This window comes from Eubalaena glacialis, chromosome 1, assembly GCF_028564815.1.
Source record: "Eubalaena glacialis isolate mEubGla1 chromosome 1, mEubGla1.1.hap2.+ XY, whole genome shotgun sequence".
In the NCBI taxonomy this organism is placed as follows: domain Eukaryota; kingdom Metazoa; phylum Chordata; class Mammalia; order Artiodactyla; family Balaenidae; genus Eubalaena; species Eubalaena glacialis.
In genome coordinates, this window is record NC_083716.1 from 17,946,283 (window position 1) to 17,972,128 (window position 25,846).

Genomic DNA, 25,846 nt, shown 5'->3' on the forward strand with positions numbered 1-25,846 from the left:
AAACTCACCAGTGCTCAGAGCTCAAGCCCTGCTCACAAGGAAGATCCTAACTTCAGCCTCAAAACATGTGAATTAAGCTGAAGCTAAAAAAAGCCCCCATACAGCCCAACTAAAGGTCAAGTTGACTTAGCCATAGAAGCCTGAAATAAAAGGGAGGGTTTTGGGGTGGGGGTAAGGGGGGGGGAAATGTTTGGATAAAATTTTACTTACTTGACTCTCTTTTATACAAAATATCCAGCATAGAATCAAAAATTACAAGACACATGAAGAATCAAGAAAATATGACCCATGGTCAGTGAAGCATACTCAAAGATGATCCATATATTGGGATTATCATTCAGGAACTTTAAAATAACTATCATAAAAATGCTAAAGGATATGGTGGAAAAAATGGACAATACACATGAAGAGATGGGGAATTTCAGTGAAGAAAGAGAGACTGTAAAAATGGAAATGGAACCAAATGGAAATGACAACACAAAATTACGGTATCAGGGAATTCCCTGGCAGTCCAGTGGTTAGGACTCTGCTCTTTCACTGCAGAGGGCGTGGGTTCAATCCCTGATTGGGGAACTAAGATCCTACAAGCCATGCAGCACGGCCAAAAACCAAACAAAAAAATACGGTATCAAAATGTAATTAAAAATATGATATCATTAAATAGACTTAAGAGCAGACTAGAAACAGCAAAGGAAAGGATCTGTAAACTTAAAAGGAGATCAATGTAAAGTATCCAAACTGAAACACAAAGATACAAAAAACTGACAAAAGATAAAAGAAAAGCATCCAAGAACTGTGAAATAATATTGTGACCTAACATATTTGTAACAGGAGTCAAAGAAGGACAAGAAAGAAATGGGGGCAGAAGAAATAATTGAATAAATAATGGCTGAAAACTTTACAGAAGACAATGAAATTACACCTTTAAAGTGCAGAAAGGTAGGGAGGGGGATGGGAAACCTGTCAAACTAAAAGTCAAAAGCCAGTGAAAATATCATTCAAAAATGATAGTGAAATAAAGACATTTTTAAATCAGATAAAACCTGAGAGAATCGCCCAACTAGACATGTTAAAATGAGTTCTTTAGACTTAAGAGAAATAACACCAAATGGAAATTGTGATTTGTATGAAGGAAAAAAGAGTTCCAATATAATAAATATCTGGGTAAATATAAAAGACTTTTTCTAAGTATTTGTCATGAGGATAGCATATGTAGAAGTAAAATATAAGATAACAAGAGTTCAAAGGGTGAGAGACAAGTAAATGGAATTCTACTATGTAAAGTCTTAAACTGTCTATGAAGGAATACGACATTGAAAGCAGACTAATAACTTAAAGATACACACTGTACTCTCCTATAGGAACCATTAAAAAATAAACACAAAGGGGTATAAATATTTAATATGGGAGATAGAATATAATATTAAAAATTATGTGATTTACTCAAAAAAGAAGGCAAGAAATAAGGACCAAAGGAACAAAGAATATATATGTGTGTGTGTATATATATATATGTAGTTATATATATAGTTATATAGTGATATATATAGTCATATATAATCAGATGTATAGTCACATATATGTCAAATATACGTCGTATACATGTCAAGTATACCTCAATAAAACTGTTTCTCAAAAAAAGGAAACAGTGACCACTAACAGTACTATTATTTAACATTTTCCACGACTACTTACAGATGATATAATTGTATATCTCAAAAATCCAAGAGAATAAACTAAAATTGCAAACAATAAGTACATTAATAAGGCAGCAAAGTTAAAATACAGAAAGTGAAGAAGCAAGGTGTAGTATAGTATATGTCATTTTTGCTGTCTTTTGTATGGCTCACCATTTTCTTGCTGTTATTTAAAGGGGGAAGGGAGAAGAATGTACAGTTGTATTTGCTCGTATATACATATATAAAAGCTGGAAAGATACACAAGGAATTAATAACAGAAGTTACCTAGGCTGGTGATTGGAGGGGAGGGTGGAATGGGGAAGTGAGATGGACAACAGAGGTGGAAGGGAGAATTTTCCCTGCACATCTCTGTAATCGTCATTAACTATCATTATCCTCATCATTACCAACACCACAATCTCCAGCATCTGCTGGGTAAAAGGTTTCCAATAATGTAAGAAGGAACTCTAGTCATATTTTTAGGACTTTCCAGCACTTGCCTATGAGATTAAGAAAAATTCCAAAAGAGTGAGATATTTTGGACCATAGAGCAGTTTCCCAAGGGAGAAAAAGAAGGAATCCTCATGTTTGACTCATTGAGTCAAGTGTCTTAGAATGCTGAACAGCATGCCACAGGGAGTGATCACACTTTGGCCCCTCTAAGAAGGAATAAGTAATCCAACGAATCTTTTTCATTCACAATTTCTGTATATCTATGACATCAGACTTATATGCATGGATGAAATAAGAAATGGTAACTGAAAACCCCAATAACAATATAAACACACTACTTCACGTGGATAACAACAAGCAGTAAAACTTTCAAAACCAAGCAATTAAGTGATAAAAGATGATTTCTATCATACACCCCATAAGAGTTAAACATTGATACAAGGGCTGTCCTCTTAAAATCTCTCCTAGAGCCACCATCTGTTAGTGGAAAAAAAATTGGGAAATTTATTTAAAGAAAACATTTGCTCAATATCAAAATTTTAATTTTAGATTTTGTTAATTACAAAATAAGCACCTTATCAAATGGGAATCCTCTACCTTCTTAGGAAAAACAATAAGCAACACAAAAATGTGTTTGCTTTCTTTCAGGAATGAGAGAAAGTCAAGGCAATTTAAATTAAAGGCATACTCCAAACTTCCATAGAAACTCTTTGTTTTGTTTGTTCCTAAGGAACCAACATACAAAAATATGGAAATCAGTTGCTTGCAGGGTACCAACACTAAAAATACACACTGAAAAAGAAGTCAAGTTAGTTGTGTCAAAAGAAACAAAAGAAGTAGGTTTAATTCTAAACTACCATTAAGAAAAAAAGTGCATATAGTTGTATCGGATAGAGTTTACACTTCCTCGTAAAGGTCAAGATCCCTCCATTCCTGAGCAAGCTGTGGACATTTGATTCCAGGGAATGGAGCCAATGATAATGAAGACAAGATCATGCTGTTGTTCACAAGCAGGAGCTGGGGAGAAAATGAAGAGAAATGCATACAAATCTAGTCCTTTAGTCTCACTTTTAGAAAAATAATTAAAAACATGTAACCTGATGACAGTGGGTCAGCAGTCATGTTCATAAGAAATTCATCACATGTAAAAGTCATGTGCAGGCATCCTACTATACCACATTTATCACATTGGTTAACAATTCAATTCCATTTGATTTAATATGTCCTTTTTCTTTCTTTTGGGTAGGGATTGTTGAGTAGGTGGTCACAGATGTAACTGCAAATACTAATCTCTGATTTATCTAGGACAAGTAAAAAGAAATATACTAGATTTTTAAAAAGTAAGGATTCTAGGAAACATGGACTGATATATATTTTGCTACTTCATGGCTGGCTAATCACATTATACTTATTTGTAAAGTAAGACTGAAGATATAGTAGAAATTGGAGGACATAAGATTACAGAAACTGAAGTAATATCTACCTTAAAGGTTCCCCCATACAAACTGCTCAACACTACTCCCCCCTCCCCTTTTTTTTTGGACGTGCGGCATGTGGGATCTTAGTTCGCCCCCTGCATTGTAATCGTGGAGTCTTATTCACTGGACCACCACGGAAGTCCCTCAACACTGCTTTAAACTCCTGCATTATCCCTTTTAAGAAATACCTACAATTTTACTTGCGGCGTTATTTTAGAAAATAAGATGCTCATAATTCCCAACCAACAAGAACAATCTTACTATTCAATTTAAAAGTAAACTTTGATGCCCAAATTTTCGACTTCTGGGGAAATAAATGATAACTAGCCAAAAAAAAAAAAGCTTTTATTTCCAATTAGTAATTAAATCACAGAGTTCTTGAAAAATGCAACTATTAATATAGTACTCTTAAAATATCAATATGTCAAAATATTGATCAGGAGAGAAAAGAATATTGGGAGTGATATCTCATTTATCACTTCTTTCACTTTTTCTTTGTTTTTGTTTTGTTTTGTTTTCTTGTAAATGCCTTAACCTAGAATTTGTCTTAAAAGAGAATACAAAAAATCTAAAGTTATTTAAATAGTTTACCATGAAAGACCAGAAATATTTGAATTAGTTATAAAACTGAATATGTTATGATGACATAAAATAAGTATTGCTACTAGTTTTTGGAAGAAATTCTATTAATAAAGTCACAAAGTTTTACTGACCATCTCATGTTCAGACCAAACAAGATAACAAATCTAAATAATGATACTTAAAGTAGATATTATTATATTATTATTATTTTATCTACTTTAATGTTGGCAACAAATTTCAATACATCAAAGACTCTGAACAGGAAAAGATATCTTTCAGCTGGATTTGATTGGCAGACAAACATTTGACTTCCTATAGGTACCAGAAAGTCTCAAAAATAAAAGTTTGATCTAATCAGATTTACATTTTTTTAGGAAGTTTCCTCTAGACTCCAGGTAGAAAACAGATGGGAGGAGGACTAGCCTGAAGGCAGAAATCTTGGGCTTGTTCTTAAAGGTCAAGAGAGAAATCACATGGTCCTCAATTAATAGACTGTGTGAGGATGGAGGGGAGAGATATTATGAAGGCAGAATCCAGGGGACTCAGTGACAATTAGATGTGGGAGTTAAGGCAAAGAAACAAGTCTCTCAGGTTTCCCATGTGGGTAACTGAGTAGATGGTACCTTAACCAGCATAACCAACATATGCATCAACCAGTATAATGAATGCAGGAAGAGGAACTGAGTTTGGATAAAAGATAGTAAGTTTAATGAATTCAGGTTGGAACATTGTATTTGAATATCCATAGGGCTGGGACATGTGCAATGGACAACTGAAGAAAGGGTACAGTGTGCGATGTAAAAGTCTGGGCTAGAGACATGATTTTGAAGTCACTGGTATATAGGCAGTAGTGGAAGCTGTGGGCATACATAAAATTAACCAGAGAGAATACAGGGATGACAAGTCAAAACAACGATGACCTGAAAACACAGAAATTAAGGGGAGGACAGAAAAAGAATCTACTGAAGGAGACGGATCAAAGAGCCAGCAAGAGACCAAGGGAGTATGGTGTCAAGGAAGCCAGTTTCAAGAAGATGGGAGTGAATCAAGTACTACATAGAAGACAAGTAAGATAAACACTGGAAAGGGCCCTCAGAAACAAAAGTCATGTGTGACTTTATAAAAAAGTTTCAGAGGTATGATATCTAACACAGATGGGAGTAATACAACATAAAAAAGTTAAACACCTGAATTCTTCCTTATACATATTTTTTAAATGCAATATCCCCGTTTATCTAAATGTTGGAATATTTGTACAGTATAAAGACAAGATAAAACCACTTTTCCCAAAGCCTGGCTATTTCTTCATTTACTTGAAACCTTTGCTGACATCTAGCAGATAAATGATTGATTGCACCACCACCTTCACCCCATTCTCTTTGGACAAAACTCTACTGGATAACATTTTAGTCCCTGTGGTGAAAATAGAATAATTCAGGTAGACACACTTAAGAAAGACATTTATTAAAGTGACAGGTTACCTGAATAAAACACCTACCGTTTGAAGCAACAGCAATTCTAAGAAAATTATTCATCTGAATATATGATAAGATAACCCTTGGAAGTCACATGAGGAAAAAAAATGGTGGTTAAAACTCTAACTGCAAACCGAGGTCTACTCAATCTTTATTTAACTTGAGCACCATATGAATAACTCAAAAAGAGCCAACGGGGTGACTATATCTCACAAGCTTTATCTATTCTCTTCTGTCTAGTTTAAATATATTTGTAAATTACTATTATTTTGTTCCCCTAAATAGTCACAGCATATTTCATAATGTTTTTCTAAAAAGAAGATTTTCAAAAGTATTGCGTTCATTTGTTGTTGGTAGTGGGGAGGTTAGTTTACCGTGTGCTTGTAAACTGTAGGTAAATCAAATACAAGGGAAAGAATCCATTTTCAAGCAAAATTAAAGGTCTTGCAGGATAAAAGAACAACATCATTAACATTTTATAAATCATACAATACTAGTACTTCAGAATTAGAATGCTCTTTAGGAAAAACTTGGCCTCCTGAGGAAAAGGCAAATTATGGTCTAATAAAATAGAAGGAGCATTTCTCTGGTCAGTATAAACCTGGTTGTGCTGGGTTTCAGCTAAGAACCCAAGTTTACTCTGAATCCTTGGACAGAAAGCATTTATATACAGTGCATAATCCAGTGGGGGAAGGACATACGAAAGAACAGGAACTATTCTGCATCATAATTTCCAAATTATTGAAGTGTCATTACATTATTTCACATCATTTAATATAAACAATGAGAGATTGAAAATGATGGTATGATTTAAGAATCATAAATTTTAGGAGAGGGTAATCAATCATCTTTCCCCCTTTTCCATATGTAAAACTGGCACTAGTTTGTATGAGATTCCAAATTGGAGATAAACTTTAAGCTACTTACATATTCGTCTAGCTCTATTTTCTAGAGCTGGCAAATACAATTCTGCTACACTCCTGTAGATCAATAATTAAATGCTGTCACTCATTAGACTGAGTAATCAAATGTGGCTTGTGGGCGTACAACTGAGGAAAGTCTCATGTCAAAGAAATTATCTCTTTTGGGGATTTGACCTAATTTAAATAATTCTTTACTCTGAAATTGAGCAGAAATTATTTAAAAATCAACTTAATTTGTGTTAAAAATAATAGTAAACATATTTTTTGAGCTTACTGTGTATCAGGCATTATTCTAAGAGCTGTGTGTGTGTGTATGTGTACATATATATTAATTTACTCTTCACAATAACCCTGAGGCAGACACTATTATTATTCCCATATCACAGATATGAAAACTGAGGCAGAGAGATTAAATAAGTAACTTGTCCAAGTTCAAACAACTAATAAATGTCAGAGTAAGAACTTAAAACCTGGCAAAGCTTCTAAAATAAATCACTTTATATAATCAATCCAATCACATTACTCAAATGTTTCCTTTCTTTTACTACCCCCCTCCTTCCATTGCTGAAGAAAGAAGTCAACAGGCTTTTTTTTTCTTTTTTTTAAGGCAATTTGTTTTAAACTTTGGTCCAACTGGCGGCTGTATGGTTGGAAATAAAAGAGATGTAAATAACTACTGAAAAAAACTAGTAAGTGGTCATGATCACACTTAAGTGCTCTACCCAAATATTCAGAATAAACTTAAGTTCTTAGCTGAAATAGTTCTCTGTCAGCAACACAGACAGGACGACATTGACCAAAAATTGTACTGTCCATTTTATCAGAACACAATCTGCATCATCATGACCATTTAAATGACTTAAAATTGGTAGTTAATAAATATCTGCTTAAGTGAAATAAACTTAACACTGAATTTGTTTAATACAGCAATAATTTTATTTTAATGATCTTCATATATAAATTATTCAATGACTATGGTTGCGAGTAACCAAGCCACGCTTTAAAGGGATTTGCTGAGAATACCCTGGTGGTCCAGTGGTTAGAAGTCTGCACTTCCACTGCCAGGGGCCCAGGTTCGATCCCTGGTCAGGGAACTAAAATCCCGCAAGCCATGCGGTGCAGCAAAAAACAAAAACCAAACCAAAACAAAACAAAAAACCGAAAAACATAAAGGGGTTTGCTGAATCTTAGTTCCTGCCACTCAACCTACAGGTTCTAGTCAAGGTCAAGAGTGTCATGCAGACAATCTAGTGGACACTTTTTTATGTCTTCATTTTATGTAACTTCTTATCAACTTAACTTCAATCAACTTGGTTGAAATATCTTCTTTCTTTAAATAGTCTCCTCTGTAGAAGTGATCTGGCTTTGCTTCTACCTCATCAGTGGCTTTTTTTTTCTAATTCAATTCTAACCATTCTCTGCTTGAACTCGAAATGCTATAATTCCTGCGAGCTTGGTCAAGAACACTCTTCTGACACTCTCTCCTCTACCTAAGTATTTTCATCTATTTTTAAAGGTTTAAAAATATCTATATGCTAATATTAAAATAGATCTAACTCAGTTTCTCCTCTGAACTCAAATTTGATATATCCAACTGGCTATTTAAGTTCCCCACTGGGATGTTTCATAGTAACTCAAATTTAAAACATCTGAGAGTAAATTATTGATTCTACAACCACTATTCTCCCACTAAACAGAGAAATAAAAAACTGACATGTCCCACACTAGTCTTCCCCAACTCAATAACTAGCGTCATCCATTGAAAAACCTATTTAAGCTAGAAACTTGGGAGTTTATCCTTGACTCCGTCTTCAGTAATATACACGGGTTAAAGAAATTAAGGTATCTCTGAAAGAGACAGAGAAAGCAAATGAAGGAAAGTTTTAACAGTTACTACTGAATTTAAGTAGAGGCATATAGGCGATTATTGTACTCTTCTTTCAACTTTTCTGTATGCTTGAAAAGTTTCAAAATTAAGAGTTGAAGAGGAAATTTTTTTAAGTTAGAGAAAAAAAAGCTATGCTGAATTATTCCCTTCAGTGAAATGGACTACTAGCAGGTGGCCACTATTATTTGGCTAACGTTTTTAAGGCAAAAGCATGGTGGCAGAACACTAGGGCCTCTTCACTGCACGTAGAAAGAAACATTTCCATCATCTTGTGCATTTCATATATCTTGAAATGATATATATATCTCCTGAGACCTTAAGACCATTTAACTCAGTATTAGGGGAAAAAAAGCTCTGATTAAGAGCTTCCCAAGCCTATTTTCAAATTTTAGTTTAGCCTACTAAAATTAATCTGGAATATAATACAGAAAATGGCCATGGGCTTAAATTTTTAAAAGAAGCTGGCGTTAGGAAATTTAGAGCTTTAAATATTTATCTTAAAAAGGAAGAAGGGTCTAAAATCAATAATCTAAGCTGCCACTTAAGGAAGCTGGAAAGAAAAAAGCAAATGATACCTAAAGTAGAAGAAAGGAAATAATTAAGGTCAGAGCAGAAATCAAATAGAAAATACGTAAAATAATAGAGAAAATCAAAGAAGCCAAAGGTTGTTTTTTAAAAGAGATCCAAAAAATTGACAAACTTTTAGCTAGACTGATTAAGAAAGAAGAAGACAAAATTACAAAACTCCAAAATGAAAGAGGAGACATTGTCACAGGCCTGACAGAAATTGAAAGGATTATAAGGAAATATTATGAAGAACTTATACCAACAAATTAGAGAATTTAGATGAAGTGGACAAATAGTTATAAAGACATAAATTTAAAAAACTGAATCAAAAAGAAATGGAACTAGAATAGACCTATGACAAGTAAAGAAATTAAATTAGTAAAAAATCTCTCTACAAGGAAAAGCCCAGTCCTACATTGCATGATGAATTCTATCAAATATTTAAAGGAGAAATAAACAACCTACACAAAGAGATTTAGAAAATAGAGGAAGAAACAGTTCCCAACTTATACTGGTAGAGACCAGTACTACCATGATGCCAAATCCAGACAGAGACATGATAAGAAAACAGTAGACCAACATCCCTCATAAATATAAATGTAAAAATCCTTAACACAATATTAGTAAACCAAATCCAGCAACATATACAAAAGATTATATAATATCACAAAGTGGGATTTATGCTAGGAATACAAGGCTGGTTTAACATCTAAAAATCAATTAATGTAATACATCATATTAATACAACAAAGGACAAAAACCACATGATCATCTCAATAGACACAGAAATAACATTTGACAAAATCCATCACTCATTTATAATATAGACTGAAAACAAACTAGGATTAAAAGGGAAATTCCTCCACCTGATAAAGGACATTTATAAAACATCTCAGCTAACATCAATCTAATGGTAAAAATATTAATATGTTCCCTCAAAAACTGGACCAAGACAAGGAAATCCATTCTCACTACTTCTAGTCAACACAGTAGTGAAGGTTTTAGCCAGCATAAAAAGGCAAATAAATAAATAATTAATTAAAATTAAAGGTACACATATTGCAAAGAAGCAAAACTGTCTTTATTCACAGTTGACATGATCTTTTATGTAGAAAATTCAGAAGAATCTACAAAGAAAACTACTTGAATTATTAAGCGAGTTTAGCAAGGTTGCAGGATACAAGATCAATGTACAAAAATCAAGTATATTTCCATGTACTAACAATGAACAAACAAAAATTAAAATTAAGAAAAAACTTCATTCACAACAGTATCATAAATAATAAAATATTTAGAAATAAATTTCAAAAGAAGTACAAGAACCATATACTAAAAACCTAAAACATTTCTGAGAGAAATTAAAGAACAAACAAATAAATGGATTGGAAGACTTAATATTGTTAAGATGGCAATTTCCCCCATATAGATCTACACTGATTCTATTCAATGAATCCCTATCAAAATCTCAGCAGACTTTTTCATAGAAATTGACAAGCTGATTCTTAAAGTTAAATGGAAATGCCAAGAACCTAGAATTTTTTTTTTTTTTAAAGAACGAAGTTGGAGAACTTACACTATGTGATTTCAAAACTTACTGTAAAGCTACAGTAATCAGAACACTGTGGTACTGGCATAAACACAGACATATAGATCACTGAAACAGAACTGACAGTCCAAAAATAAACCCTTACACTATGCTCATCTGATTTTCTACAAAAGAGCCAAGGGAATTCAATGGGGGAAAAAATAAGTTTTTCAACAAATAGTGCTGGAACAATTGGATATCCATATACAAAAAGAAATAAATAACTGAGATACTTTACCTCATGCCATACAAAAAAAATTAATTTGAAATAATCATAGACCTAAATATAACAATTAGAACTCTAAAACTTCTAGAAGAAAATCTTTGTATCCTTGGGTTGGGCAGAAATTTGTGAGATACAATACAGAAAGCACAATCCATTAAAAAATTAATAGATTAAACACTATCAAAATTTAAAACTTTTGTACTTCAAATGACATCATTAAGGAAACGAAAAGACAAGCCACACACTGGGAGAAAATATTTGCAAACCACGTATCTGATAAAGGACTTGTATCCAGAATACACGAAAACTCAATCATAAGAAGACAAACAACCTAAGAAAAAATGGGCAAAAGATTTAAACAGACATTTCCCAAAGATATATACACATCTAGTAAGCATATAAAGAGATGCTCGAAATCAATAGTCATTAGGGAAATGCAAATTAAAAGTACAATGAGATGTCATTACACACCCACTAGATGGCTACCATCAAAAGACTGACAATGCCACGTGCTGACAAGAATATGGAGAAATTGGAATCCTCATATATATTGCTGGTGGGAATATAAAATGGTACAATCTCTTCAGAAACAATGTGGTAGTTTCTTGAAAAGCATATATTTACCAAATGACCCAGCAATTCCACTCCTAGGTAATTTCCCAAGAGACATGAAAACATGTTTCCACACAGACATGTGTGTGAATTTTCACAGCATAGTCACAGTAAAAAACTAGAATCAATCCAAATGTCCATTAACTGGTAAATGGATAAATAAAATGTGGTACATATTTATTCACTGGAATATTACTCAGTAATAAAAACAAATTATTTTTTATTTATTTATTTTTTTTTTAATTTTTATTTATTTATTTATGGCTGTGTTGGGTCTTCGTTTCTGTGCGAGGGCTTTCTCCAGTTGCGGCAAGTGGGGGCCACTCTTCATCGCGGTGCGCGGGCCTCTCACTATCGCGGCCTCTCTTGTTGCGGAGCACAGGCTCCGGTCACGCAGGCTCAGTAATTGTGGCTCACGGGCCTAGTTGCTCCGCGGCATGTGGGATCTTCCCAGACCAGGGCTCGAACCCGCGTCCCCTGCATTGGCAGGCAGACTCCCAACCACTGCGCCACCAGGGAAGCCCAAAACAAATTATTGATACATACTACAATAGAGAGGAACCTCAAAAATCTTATGGTAAGTGAAAGAAGCTTGATACATTAAATGATTCCATTTATATGAAATTTCTAGAAAAGGCACTACTATATAGAGAGAAAGCAGATCAGCAGTGGCATGGGATTGGGAATGGGAATGAGACTGACTACAAATGGGCATGAGAGAACTTCTAGGAAGTGTTATAAAACTGGATTGTGGTAGTGGTTGCACAACTGTATAAATATCCTAAAAATCCTTGAATTGTGTACTTATAGTGGAAAATTTTATAGTATATAAATTATACCTCAATAAAGCTATTTTTTTTTTTTTTTTTTTTTTTTTTGGCTGTGTAGCTCAGCTTGTGGGATCTTAGTTCCCCGACCAGGGATCGAACCTGGGCCCTCTGCAATCGAAGTGTGGAGTCCTAACCACTGGACCACCAGGGAATTGCCAATAAAGCTATTCTTTTAAAAGGAAGCTGGACTATAAGGAAATAAACTTTTATCTAAGAAAAAATCTAAAACTATATTTAAAAAAGGAGTATCAATTGATTGGACGTTGCCTCATATACTGCACAGAATTTCTGAGATTATAAAAGACTTAAGAGTTTTTATATGTCAAAGGCTCCTCTTATACCTTACATGATTTTTTTTTGCTGTTATTGTTCTGAAAACCCTTCAGTGCCCACACTCTCTTATGTATCACATCCTTATTTTTAATGGAAGAAACAAAATCTATCAGTCCCTTAATTTATGGTATACTGAGTGTCGACATTTTGGATCTGATCTAAAGATCCTATATACTCCTTATTACCTAGAAAGTGGGGTGTAGACAGTGGGGTTGGAGGTTATAGAGGCTTCCTTGATGGTGGGGAGTCTATGGAATACAACACAGCTGCATTTAGGGGCACTATGGCTAGTGCAGCAGTTCTCAACCTGGACTGAACATTGCAATCACCTGGGAAGCTTTAAAAATCCCTGTGCCCTGGCTCCACCTAGACCAAGGGTATCCAGGAAGCAGTATTTCCTAAAGCTCCCTGGGTGGTACAGCCAAAGTTGAGAACCACTGGTTTAGAGGAGGCCTCAGAACCTTTACTTTCATGCCCAACTGTCTCCTGGGAATGTGGTTTGGAATAGTTGGATTGTAGCATCTAGAGCTGCTGTCCAAATCGGTAGCCACCAGCCGTATGTGATTATTGAGCACTTGAAATATGGATAGTCAGAACGGAAATACGCTGTGTAAAATATGCACTGGCTTTTGAAGACTTAGAAAGAAAAAAAGAATGTAAAATATCTCAATAATTTTTAAAACTTATTACATACTGAAATGATAATATTTTGCTTGGATCTATTGGGTTAAATAGAATATATTACTAAAATTAATTTCGACTCTTTTTTTTTTAATGTGGTTACTAGGAAATTTAAAATTACACATGTGGCTGCCATAATATTTTTATTGGACGGTGATATTCAGTTTTAAAAAGAATCATAAAATCTTGGAGCTGAAAATGACCTTTGGGATTATCTAATTCAATCTATTTATTTTACAGCTAAGGAAACTGAGGCCCAGAGAAAGTGACTGGCCCTACATGACAGCTAGAAAGTGACATTGCTGAGATTAGTCAGGTCCCCGACTTCTGATGTCTATGTCTATTTCCATCACACTTCCTCAAGGATTGTTAAAACAAAAGTGCTCTATCATCTCCTCCCCAAAATAGATGTTTAATTTAATCCACCAATACTGAAAATATGTACTTTTTATAGAGTGCCTTTTTCCCTCTAGGATGTTCCATGTAAGTCTCATGGCTACAACTTCTCCTGACTTTGGTGCCATACACCCAATGTACTACTCTTGGTGTCATAAAATAAAACAAGAAAAATATAAAAAGATCAAATCTCACATGCCACTTTATATAGGAAAGGTTATATGTCAAAGGGTACTCACAGAAATACCACAAAAATAAACCTAAGGGAAAGAAATTGGTAGGGGAGGGCAGGCAGGGGGGTTGAAACAATGAAAGTAATACTTTGTGTTCCTATTTTAAGTGCCTTTCTCAATGCTATATGCATAGCAGCTAGAGGCAAGCTGGAAAGCCGCCAGGTCCTGGCTGCCAGCAAAAATTTTGTCACCTCCTTTGAACATCTGAAGTATGTTTACCCAATAGATTTCATTAAATTACACTTCCATTAGGAAGCATACAATGTTGATACTCATCTCAAAGATCAAAGGGATCGCTAAGAGGCATGTCATCCTGCTCCCCAGCTGATTGCTATTTCTGGGCCAATCAAGGAAGGAGCCAGAACAATACTTGGTTAAAAAAAAAATTGTAGCATCTCCCCAAGGACTACAGACTAAGAATCTGCAGCCCCATTATCAAAATGAGCATATCATTAATGACAATACTCATACAGTGAGTTATTTTAATACAACTCCTACACAACAAACAAGCTGGGTTTGGGTCATTAGCTGAATTTGTAAAGCAGTATTTCTGAGAGCTGAAAAACTCTTCAGTAAAAATACAAAGTTTAGAAGATGGAGAAAGTCCCATTTACAAATGCAGGAGAAAAATCTAGTTTCTATTAATTTCATTGTGATTTTAAATAAACCAACAGGTGAGCCAGAATAGAGATGGCTAATTTAATTACTGACAGGCTGCAGGATTTTTTTTTTCCAACTCGCTAATTTTTTTGATGGATGATTTTTAAAGAAATATCATAAGTACATTTTCTTTTTTGAAGGCAAAACTATTCCATTTGGAATCCAATGCTTACAGTGAAAACATTTAACTTCCAGGAACAAGAGATACTAATTTCAAAGGAGATAAGATTTGGTCATTATTTTTAGGAAATAAAAGCCAGCCATTACAACTAGGGAAAGAAATATTTAAGATAGGTTTAATGGAGTTTAAAAATACATATGGTACTGAAATACAGCTACAAATCCCAAATCCTTTATTTGACATTAGAAAAGGTAATTCAGCAACAGCTCAATGTTCTAAGCCTGATTTCAGGTAATGGGAACTCTTTTCTAGTAATTTTTATTATGAAGAATTTGCCCAAAATGGGATAAAAAATAAAAGGCAAGGTTTAGGCAACTGCTTTTTCTACCTAACCCTTTCTTCAAGCTCTGGTGGTAAAGGTAAATCACCCATTGATAGTCACAACACACAATCTAGATTTCAGCTGTTCTCTTTCAACCTGTAGTCAACCTCTTGGTTACCCATATTTGACACATCATATGAACTCTAATTATCTACCTTTTGCAATTAATCATCTGACAATTACATTTCCTGCACTTATAAGCATCCAGCTGGGAACTGAGTTTTAATCTGAGAGAGAAAAAGAGGAGGATTCAGGTTTCTAACAAATTACTTCTAATTAACCAGAACCTTTTTTAGTCATCCCAATGTAAAGATGCCTACAGCTAATCAAAGAATTTATTATTTGCATTCTTAATGATATTTTAACATTTCATTTAAATTTCCCCAAAGGGCAGCTCTGGAAATGCACTGCACTAACATTAGTTAAACAAACATTCTGTTTGGCAATACACAAAGAATGCGGTGGGGGGGGGGAGGAAATAATTTCTAAGGGAAAAGAACTTGCCCTATGAATAGAAAGGGCAACAAACACAATTAAATAAAGCAGAGATTCAAGGCATACATCTTCAAAGTGGAAGATACAGCTATCTTCCAAGAAGTCCAGGAAATTGACAAGCTGAATCAGATAAATTTTAGAGCTGGAAGAGACTTTATGGATCATCTCCTCCAGTGGCTCTCAAAGTGTGGTCCCAGGATGATGCTTCAGCGTCAACCTGGAATTCTTTTTTTTTTTTTAATTTACTTATTTATTTTTGGCTGCGTTGGGTCTTCGTTGCTGCGCACGGGCTTTCTTTAGTTGCAGCGAGCAGGGGCTACTCTTTGTTGCGGTGCGCGGGCTTCTCATTGCGGTGGTTTCTCTTGTTGCAGAGCAAGGGCTCTAGGTATGCGGGTTTCAGTAATTGTGGGGCACGGGCTCAGTAGTTGTGGTGCATGGGCTTAGTTGCTCCGCGGCATGTGGGATCTTCCCGGACCAGGGCTCGAACACCTGTCCCCTGCATTGGCAGGCGGATTCTTACCCACTGTGCCACGGGGGAAGTTCCAACCTGGAATTCTTTAGAAATGCAAATCCCCAGGCCCCTTGCTGGGCCTTCTGAATCAGAAACTCTCAGGTGGGCCCAGCAATGAGCCCTCCAGGTGATTCCCACTTACTGATCTATTGGTCTACTTTAAGAACTACTGGTCTAGTCTAACCACTTCATTGTCCGAAGGAGGAAACAGAGAGCTGAGAGAGAGGCAAAAGTTCCATACACAAGAATAAAATTAAATAATAACTTTGAGGAACTTAAGGTCTTTTTTCTTTTATTAAAAAAAATTCTTTGTTAATATATAAGATACGCCACTGTGACCTATCGCATAATTTCTGGGACTACTGAGCCTTAGGATCCCCAGTAGATCTTTCCTTTCACAGTATACGCAACTCTTGGGCTCTAGAGAACTCATAGACATTCCTAGAGTATTGGTTATAAGGTTCCCTACAACTTAATATTCCACAAATATTGAACCAACCATAAATGAAGACCAGAGAGATGTTCTTCATGTAGCCAGGGTCCGACATGACTTTTAAAAAACTGGACCATGGCAGGAAGCGCATTTAGAAGACAGAGTGGTATATTGGAAAGAACACTGGATACAGAATCAAAGAATCTTGGTTTTTCATTCTCGCTCAGCCACTGACCAGCTCAATGACCTTGGGCAAACCACCTTGTATCTGACTGAGGATGTGTCTCTTCATCTCTAAAACAGTCTTAACATCTAACTTCGTAGGGCTTCTGAAGAGACAAAATACAAACTGTCCTTAATACAGGTTTTGGTACGTAATGAGCACTCAATAAACATTAGCCCCTTCTTCCTCTTCCTCTTCAATTTAGAGAGGATGCAGCTGGAAAGTCAACATTCCCAGCTTCCTTTGTTTTCCGAGAGGCACTATCTAGCTTCACTCTTGAAATGTGCAGTTCTGTCTGTCTAGTCATCAACACACTTTCCGTTACCTCTCAGCCTTGCTCTCTCTTCCTGCTCTACCAGATATCCAGAAAGGTACTCAAGGGTTCATGAGTTGCTTTCAATATTTCAGAAAGTTTAGTGGTGATCATATACTTAGCCAGTACAAGACTACACAGCCTAATCAAACATCAGAATTTTTGTTTGTTTAAGCTAGAATTATATGAACTCAGTTCTCTCACACTGATTTAACAAACCTTGACTTCACTCAAATATTTAAAATTCTATCTTCCTACCTATGTTAATCTAAAAATTATGGAAATCAATGCTTCCTTAATAAATGTTTTTGATTTGGTTTTCTTGGTAGTGAAAAGACTGGAAAACATTAGTTTAATGGTTCTTTTGTAAAGATGTACACTGGAATCACCTGAGACCCAATTCAGGTCTGCAGACCAGTCTCCCCAGGGGAGTTCTTCACTTGTGTTTTTGTGTGTGTGTGTGTGCGTTTTTCAAATACCACAAAGAATTCAATTGAGCACTCCTGGTTTTAACTACTGCTAATCTGTAGTTAATATTTTCAGTATTGGAAAAGGAGGAGCCATAATCCTGACTTCTGACTGTGACTGTCAGCTGCCTGAATGGACAGGATGAAGGCAACAGCAGTTGGGGTTGGATAATGTACGCTGTGAATTTAAAATCATGGGTGCCAATTTGTGAACAGAAAGGTCCTTTTGCACTCACCAGTGAGAAAGTTATATATTTTCAGAAACAAAGGAAGAACTCAGAAAATTTCTAACAACTTAAGAAAGATGGGAAAAACAAAACCCCATGAAGTATTTTAAACAAATACAGCTGCTGAGGTTATAAAACTAAAGTTTGTGTTGTGATTACTGTGCTTTATATTTTAAATATAGAAGATTGTTTGCTTGGGGTATGATAAATTAAATATAAAAAATGTACTATTTTAAAGAAAAAACAATCTTAATCTTTTTTAGGAACCAGTGGACATGATTACAGTCCTGTTAACTAATGTCTTTGGGTCTGGTTCTGGTTGATATGGGATAGCCAAGTCCTATATTTTAATCAAGAAGAAGACAGGCATTTTACCCCAACTTAGGAAAGCTCTGCATTGTAATATATATTTCATAACACAGTCCAACTTGACTCTCTTCACTTACCACAGAGATTAGCTAACTGGACAACTATTTTTATTTTCTCTTAAAATATCATGAATAGACATGATATGCCTATTCATCTGTTAATTCACAAATATTTATTTAGAATTTATAGGCTCTCAAACAGCACGAGAAATCACAATTCCTATTCTAAAATAGTATGTAATGTAGTTGGAGGAACAAGACTAAGTGGAAACAAAGCATGGGTTCAATCCCTGGTTGAGGAATGAAGATCCCCACAAGCTGCGGCATGGCCAAAAAATAAATAAATAAATTACTACAGTTTTAAGATATATATTTTAAAAATTAAAAAATAAAGAATCACTAGCTCGAAAAACGATACATTACTATAGTCCTTAAGGAAGCAATACTGTAGAAACACCCTCTCTTAAAAAGTTTCTTAACTCTATCATAGTGTTTCTCAACCCAGGTACAGAGCATTTATAAGACATATATGCCTACACAATTCCCCTTATTCTAAGGTTACTTTACCCCCTAAAAAAGCGATATTATCTCTGATATGTTACTGTTTTAACAGATCCACACACATGCACTGAAGTAAGAGGAGATGTAAGTGTGGTAAAATCAAGGATATGCAGTAAACAGAAGTACGTGGATGTGGAAATTCAGAAATGATGTGGCCTAGGGATTGGCCACAGAGTCAAGGAGAAAAAAGGCCTGTGTGTAGGTTCGGAAATGATAGTATCTTTAATCTGATGTTTATTTCAGGGAACCTTAAGGGTTATTTATTCTTGGGGGTACATGTGGACCTGTGACATTATTTCTAATGGTTTCTGCATGCAATGACTATAAAATCTTACTATCTTGGATTTAAAGGTGTACACGACTAGTTTTCGATAGCATTTAAGCAGAAGAATATTCTTTCTTAGAATATTCTCCTAACTAGAATACCCAGTTCTCTTTCCAGCCTACCCACTGCTGTCCCATATGAGCCTCTATAAGCCAAAAATTTTAAAAAGTGCTGCACGACACTCTGTTAGATCTTAGCACAGACATAAGTGTGGCAAAGTGTTGTAAGAAATGCTTTAACATAAAGTATGTGTGGGGCAGGGAGGTGGGGTTCATACTGTTTTCCTTAGGCTTTCTTATTAACCCCAAATATTTTGTAACAGTAAATAGAAGGATGCTACAAGAAGATTCAGGAGATAGGAAACAACACGGAAAATAACCTGAAGAATTAGAAAAATAAATACATCTGTACAGTTGCAATTGTTGAAGTAGGAGCATGACAGAGAAAAGCTCTCAAGCGTAAATCTTCTTGCAATGGCTGCTTTCAGCCGTACATGAAACAGTAGTGATAACAGGCTAAAAAATAATAAAAACTTTGAAATAAAGTTAAAAGATACACATAACTTAAAACTAACATCTTCTTCTACACAGAAAGGTTAAATTGTGAGGTTGACATCTGCATTTGTTACGTTGTCAACACTTTCTGTCTATCTGCATGTGTACAAACAATATCTAAAGATGCCATCTGCATATTTATACCAAAGAAGCTTATGAACAGGACCTGTCAGTGTATTTTAACACCCTTCCAAAACATCAGCTTTCAACAGATATAAACATAACATATTTAATTTATTAGTTTGGTCTTAATATAAAAAGTTGACAATCATATGTCACTATAACTATTGATAAGGCAAATAAGGACTACAGGAAAATGTCAAAAAGTTATTGAAATGCTTGCTGAAACACTACATCAAATTGTATTTATCAGCTCTTCTCTGCCAATGAATATGTCATATTTTCCTACAGATGGCTATTTCTGAAAAGATGTACCCAATAGAGCATTTCAGAAACTTCATTCTTAAAGCATCTTAATTCCCAGGTCTGAGAAATTTAAAAGGAGTCAGAACAGAGAAAAAATATATTGCAACACATGGCATTATTATTTTGCTCCACTAAAGTTAAACAGAAATTGTGCTTAAAGAACAATTCACACTTGATGTTTTGTTGGAATACTTATATGTTTTGTGTGCCCACCATGTATCATGGATGTTTCATCTGAAAAAGATTTGCTTTAAAATTACAAATTCTTAAATTTAATTCAGTAGGCACTTATTGAATACCTACTATGTACAGCATTTATAAACTACTTCAGAAAACTTAGAAGTGGAACACCCAGTTTTTTCTCTTGAAGATCTTATAATTTGGCTGGAGTAATAAAACATAAGTAAGTGAAAATCACTAATTCATTTCAGCTCTGACATGGAAACAGTGTGTACATTGGTACAGGTTAATAACGTAAGCGCCAAGGCAAATGGGAAGTAAAGAAAATCTATCATGACAGAAAGATAATTAGAAAAGACTTCACAAAGGAGATGAATAATGGGCTAGGTATTGTAGAAATGGAAGACATATCAATATGAGACTAACAGGTAAAGTGAGCCCAAAGTTCCAAAGCACATCTATTGTCCTAAACTGCATATAGAATAGTTTTAAAGCAACGTGAAAACTTTTGTTGGTCTTAAAATGCCAAGCATTCCCACTTTCAAAATTGTTAAATAACATAGCTCACATAGACAATGTGGAGGTTGACCCGCGTTTCAGAGTTGAAGAAGCCAGGGCACAGTGACTTGCCCAGTGGCACTCAGCTTGTTAGTATCAGAGCTGACACCCAAAGCCAGAACTTTGATGCTTAATCCAGCGTACTTTCCACTACATCACCTGCTTCTCTTGGTTTACAGCCTATTTGAAATAAATGTAGGTTAGTTACTGAACCAAGTTTTCTTTTTCTGGACACACTGGAACTAACAGAGACTTCAGTGACTCTTTAAAGAGAAATGCTATAAAGCAGTATGATTTAGTAGCTTTAGAGTCAGATAGGTTTGATTTCAAGTCCTGGATCCAAATTATGAGACCCTGGGAAAGTGTCAGCTTTTCATAACCTTGTATGACTGAATTATAAACTGGCTATGAAGAATAAATGATATACAACATGGAGGCCCTCAATAGTTAGTTCTCTCTCCCTCTCCCTTTAAAAGCCCTATCAGTGATCATTCTAGATTGAGGGGTTCTCAATCAGGGATAATTTTGCCTCAGTGGGGACATCTGGAATATCTGGAGACATTTTTTGATTGTCACGACTGGGGTGGAGTGGAAGTGGGCCACTGGCATTTAGTGGGTAAAGGCCAGAGATGTTGCTAAACACCCTGCAAAGCACAGGACACCTTCCTCCCACCCCCAACAAAGAATCATCCAGTCCAAAATTTCAACAGTACCAAGGTTGAGAAACTCTGCTCTAGACCAAAGAGGAAAACTACCCATTACCACTAGCATTCAGTGAAAAGAAAGACCATATCTTTTCTGCCCCCAAAAGCAAGCATCCTGACTTTACTAAAATATCAACATCAAGGTAGAAATGCATCAGATCCCCAAGTTTATGACCTGGAGTACAAAAATATAATTGACTTAATATTCCTTCACGTGTGGAGTCTTCTGACTATTTGCATGTGATAGATTTGCATGCAAATCTATATTTCCAGACATATGGAAAGTTTATTTCCCTAGAATCTACCTGAGGGAGGAATAATTAGCAAAAAAACCAAAACAAAACAAAAAAACCATAAATTTGTAAATATTTATGGATTTTTTTTTAAAACTGGAGGACTGAAAAAGTCTTTAGGCAAATGTGAACCTAATGACATCAGTTTGTACTTTGAGATATTTCTTAGTACTACCTAGATTCCAAAAAGACATTAAAAGTATCAGGATATAGCAGGAGTAAGCAGATCACTTCATGAGTCTCAACGAACTGGCACCCGAGGCAATTGCTGCCTGCCAGCACCTCACCCTTCTGGTACATATCTGGTATTTTCCCCCCCTCTCTCTTACACTTTTATTTTCCCCTGCTCCTACTTTCTCTCTTTTCCTTTTCCCTGCTGTCTATGCCTCTTGTCACTTGCCAATGACAGTTGTTTAGCCCCAGCCATGACAGAATTCAAAAGACAAAATGCCTTGATTTAATGGCAAGGTTTCAATAATCATTTCTGGGAGATGAGAATGAGTGTCACGGGCGTACTTTAACTGGCATTCTCTAGGCGCTATACCTATGTAAAAACATTTTGCAGAGATAGTATTAAGAGACCCCATTTTGAAAAACATTTCTGAGGGCTCAAGAAATACAGCTGCTCATGATCTATTTACTAACGTTAAAAAATATAGTTAGTATTTCTAGTTCTGCCGGGTTTAAAATCATTCCTCTTCAGAGTGAAAAGTACAAAGGGACTGTTGTAGATGATTTTGGTCTCAGAAATTTCTCTCAGAAAATGCCACAATACGGTATATGTTAAATATCAGGGCGAGCCACAGTGCCATCTATGGCCACATTCCGTTTGAATTAGAAAACATAATTTTGCTACTTTGATAGTCCCTGAACAGACTAGGAAAATAGAAAGCCCTCTCAGCTATAAAATGCACTGACAAAAATCTCACCCCAAATCTTTATTTCCAAACACATAGAAGCATTATTGCCGTAGAATCTACCTGAGTGGGTAATAATTAGCTAAAAAGATGTAAGTTTGTGAATCTTATAATGATAACATCTTGAAATTATATACTTTCATGATGATAATTTCTCTGACTGCAGAGTCTATAGCAAAACAATATAACCATAAACCAAGACTCTTCAATCAATTCACTATGTTTAAAGAAAACCTGAGAAAATAACTATTTTACTTTAAGAAACAGAATAGATTTTAAAGTAGTAATTAAAGGGACTTCCCTGGCAATCCAGTGGTTAAGACTCTGTGCTTCCACTGCAGGGGGCACGGGGTCAACCCCTACTTGGGGAACTAAGGTCCCACATGCCGCACAGTGTGGCCAAAAAAAAAAAAAAAAATAGCAATTAAGGCTCAGGATAGTATTTTTTTTCTAATCTGAGTCCTTTTTGACTGCAGTTCAGAAATAGTTTAAAAGTTATTTCATAATTAAAATACCATTTGATATGATGATAAGATTTAAATTGATATCATAAACTATGGGTTATATTAAATTAGAAGTTCTCCAACCTGGCCACAAAAAGAACTTCAATCTTCTCCCTAAACAAGAGAAATCCTCTAGTAATTCTACTATCAAGTTGTAAGTTATTTTCCACACACCAATGCACAGCTATCATCATTTGGAACCAAGTAGATTTTCTCTCTTTCTTTCTATTCCAAATTCACTCGGCTTACTGCCAAGAGAAAATACAGACACAGGGGAGGCAAAGAGCAATTCTGCTAAGATCAATGAAGATGTTGGCCATAACAGAATCCTATTTATCTGCCACATCCATACTTCTTTTTCTCTGATTACAGATTACTAGCAATTTCTTGACAATTCTTTTAAAAAATTAAGTTACGATCAGTCTTGCAAGACATCACAGGGGGAAGGAAAAATATATATATATACATAGTTTTTTCCTACTAAATCCGGAAACAACATATATATATATATAATTTCTATAATCATATTTCTGTTCTTACAAAGGAATTAATATACCTGTTTCCAAAGCAAAGTGCATATTTATGAACAAAAAATTCACATGAAGATGTTCTATTGGCATTGACCTCAGGTCAGAGGTCAAAGGCACAGTCTATTTAGTAGTATGAGATTAAAGGCTGAGGGTTTTATTTTTCTCTAGGCTCAAGTGAGAATTTAAAATATGTGTTTTGCCACCTAGGGAGAAAAATTATTCATGCTAGGGCACCTGTTTCCCCCAAATAATGGCTATCATGGTACCTAACTTCAAACCAAAAAGAAATTAATTTTTAAAGTCGTTTGATGCAAAAGACATGTGGGTAACTGTCATTGTAAGATACTGGCTTTTGCCAAGTTAAAAAAAAAAGTATTTAAAAGAATAGCATTGAAGATTTGGGAGAAAAAGAATGAAAGCAAGTTAAACGGCACTGCAACTCAAATGAAAGAAAGAGCTTCACTGTTTTAAATGCTTCATTAAATATAAAGCAAGTACATTACCCAGCATGTGTAATCTTTCAATCACTTCTAATCACAAACGAGATAACGGCCAAGCTCCTCAACTTAACCGGCAAAGCCTTGCCGAGCTCTCAGGCTCATCAAGGGCTGATGCCCAATTCGCAGCCCAGACCAATTAAACCACAACATCTGGGAGTGGGCGCTAGGCGGCAGGAGTTCTTAAAGACCCCCAGGTGATTCTAACGTGTAGCAAAGTTTGGGAACTAAGGCTCTAGTCCCACATGTTAAACCTGGAGGATATCAAACACTCTAGGCCTCCCCTTCCTCCCTTCCACGATATTCTCCTCCTCCGCTCCCCACTTTGTTTACGTTATTCTTTCAACCTGAGGAGACCCTGCTTCTCTCAAATTCCTCCTCGCCCTTCAAGTCTCAGTGTGGGTATTCCTTCCTACTGGGTGCCTTCCCTCACAACCCCACTTCATTCCTACACAAACACCTGGGTTGGATGTCCCTCCCTGAAAGTGTGCCCTTTCACATACTCTCCCATCAGAACCTCCATCATTTCACTTACCTGAGTTAAGACAGTTATTGACTACGAGCCCCTTGAAGAATATGTCTTATTCATCTTTTGCTCTCTTGCACAATGCTTGATGCATGATAAGTACTAAATATATGTAAGTTATTTTTAGTAATCTATACCAAAACAACAAACTATTGAAAACCACTAAAATTAAAAAGAATGAAATGAATAGAAAGAACAGCAGCTTGAAAGTTCTCTTCCGCAGCTTCCTTGTTTGTTCTTTAGTTTGAAATTAATTTTAATAGTATTTGTTTTTACTAGTGCGAATTTGATTTAAATCATTTCAGCTTCCACCATATTATTTCTAGCTGTGTATTACACTGCCTTGTATATTTGGGGCATATTATAAACCAAATTCTCAGTGTATGACAATATTTGAAACTTTTTAATTATAAAGCTATTTGGTTGTTGTCTTTAGGTATGCTAAAGTCAATTCTTTGTTGATATTAATGACAATATTTAACAGATACTACAGAATCTTCCCCCTTCTCCTTCTCAATACTGGTATGTTAGGCCAGTGACATAACAATGCAAAGACAGTGACTTCTAATAGTTTCTGGGAAATGTCAGTTATTAGAAATTAGGGAAGGGATGGGAAGCAAATTCAAAGTAAATAATTCAACACGTATTTTGAACTCTAGATGAAAAACTCAGCACAAATATAACTCTAATTAGTAATATGATACATATAATAAAATGATATAAAACAATATAGAGTATCATAATTCTTCTATGTTTAATTCTGACTCTATTACCACAAGGTCAAGGAGAAACCTCGCTTGCACAGATTAATTTCTAAGACGTCTTTTACAAAATAAAATGTGCTAGAATATAAAAGCAATCCAACGTAGAAGGTCATATCTGAGAATAAGATGGAAGATTTCATGTTTCAATCCTTTGTGTAAGCTCCTGCAGTTCGTCTTAAAGCACTGAGAAGGAAGGTTTAGGATATTGAGGGAATATTCTGACTTGGAGATACTTTAACCTCTAAACTCTTTAATTCTAGGATTACTACTTGTGCATAGCAAAGCCACTGACTATAAATCAGTGCAGTTCCCAAAGTATTTACACATTTATTATCTTATTTGGCTCTGATATTTCCCCATTAGGTAG

The 25,846-nt window shown here is 35.3% G+C and overlaps 1 protein-coding gene and 1 non-coding gene across 8 annotated transcripts in view; both read right to left on the reverse strand.

Annotated features, from left to right (window-relative positions):
* Positions 1-25,846, reverse strand: part of VTI1A (vesicle transport through interaction with t-SNAREs 1A) — a 363,113-nt gene that overhangs the window by 312,720 nt on the left and 24,547 nt on the right. The window lies entirely within an intron of this gene.
* On the reverse strand, positions 12,377-12,449 carry TRNAR-UCG (transfer RNA arginine (anticodon UCG)). The gene has a single exon. It is a non-coding gene; the product is annotated as a tRNA-Arg (tRNA).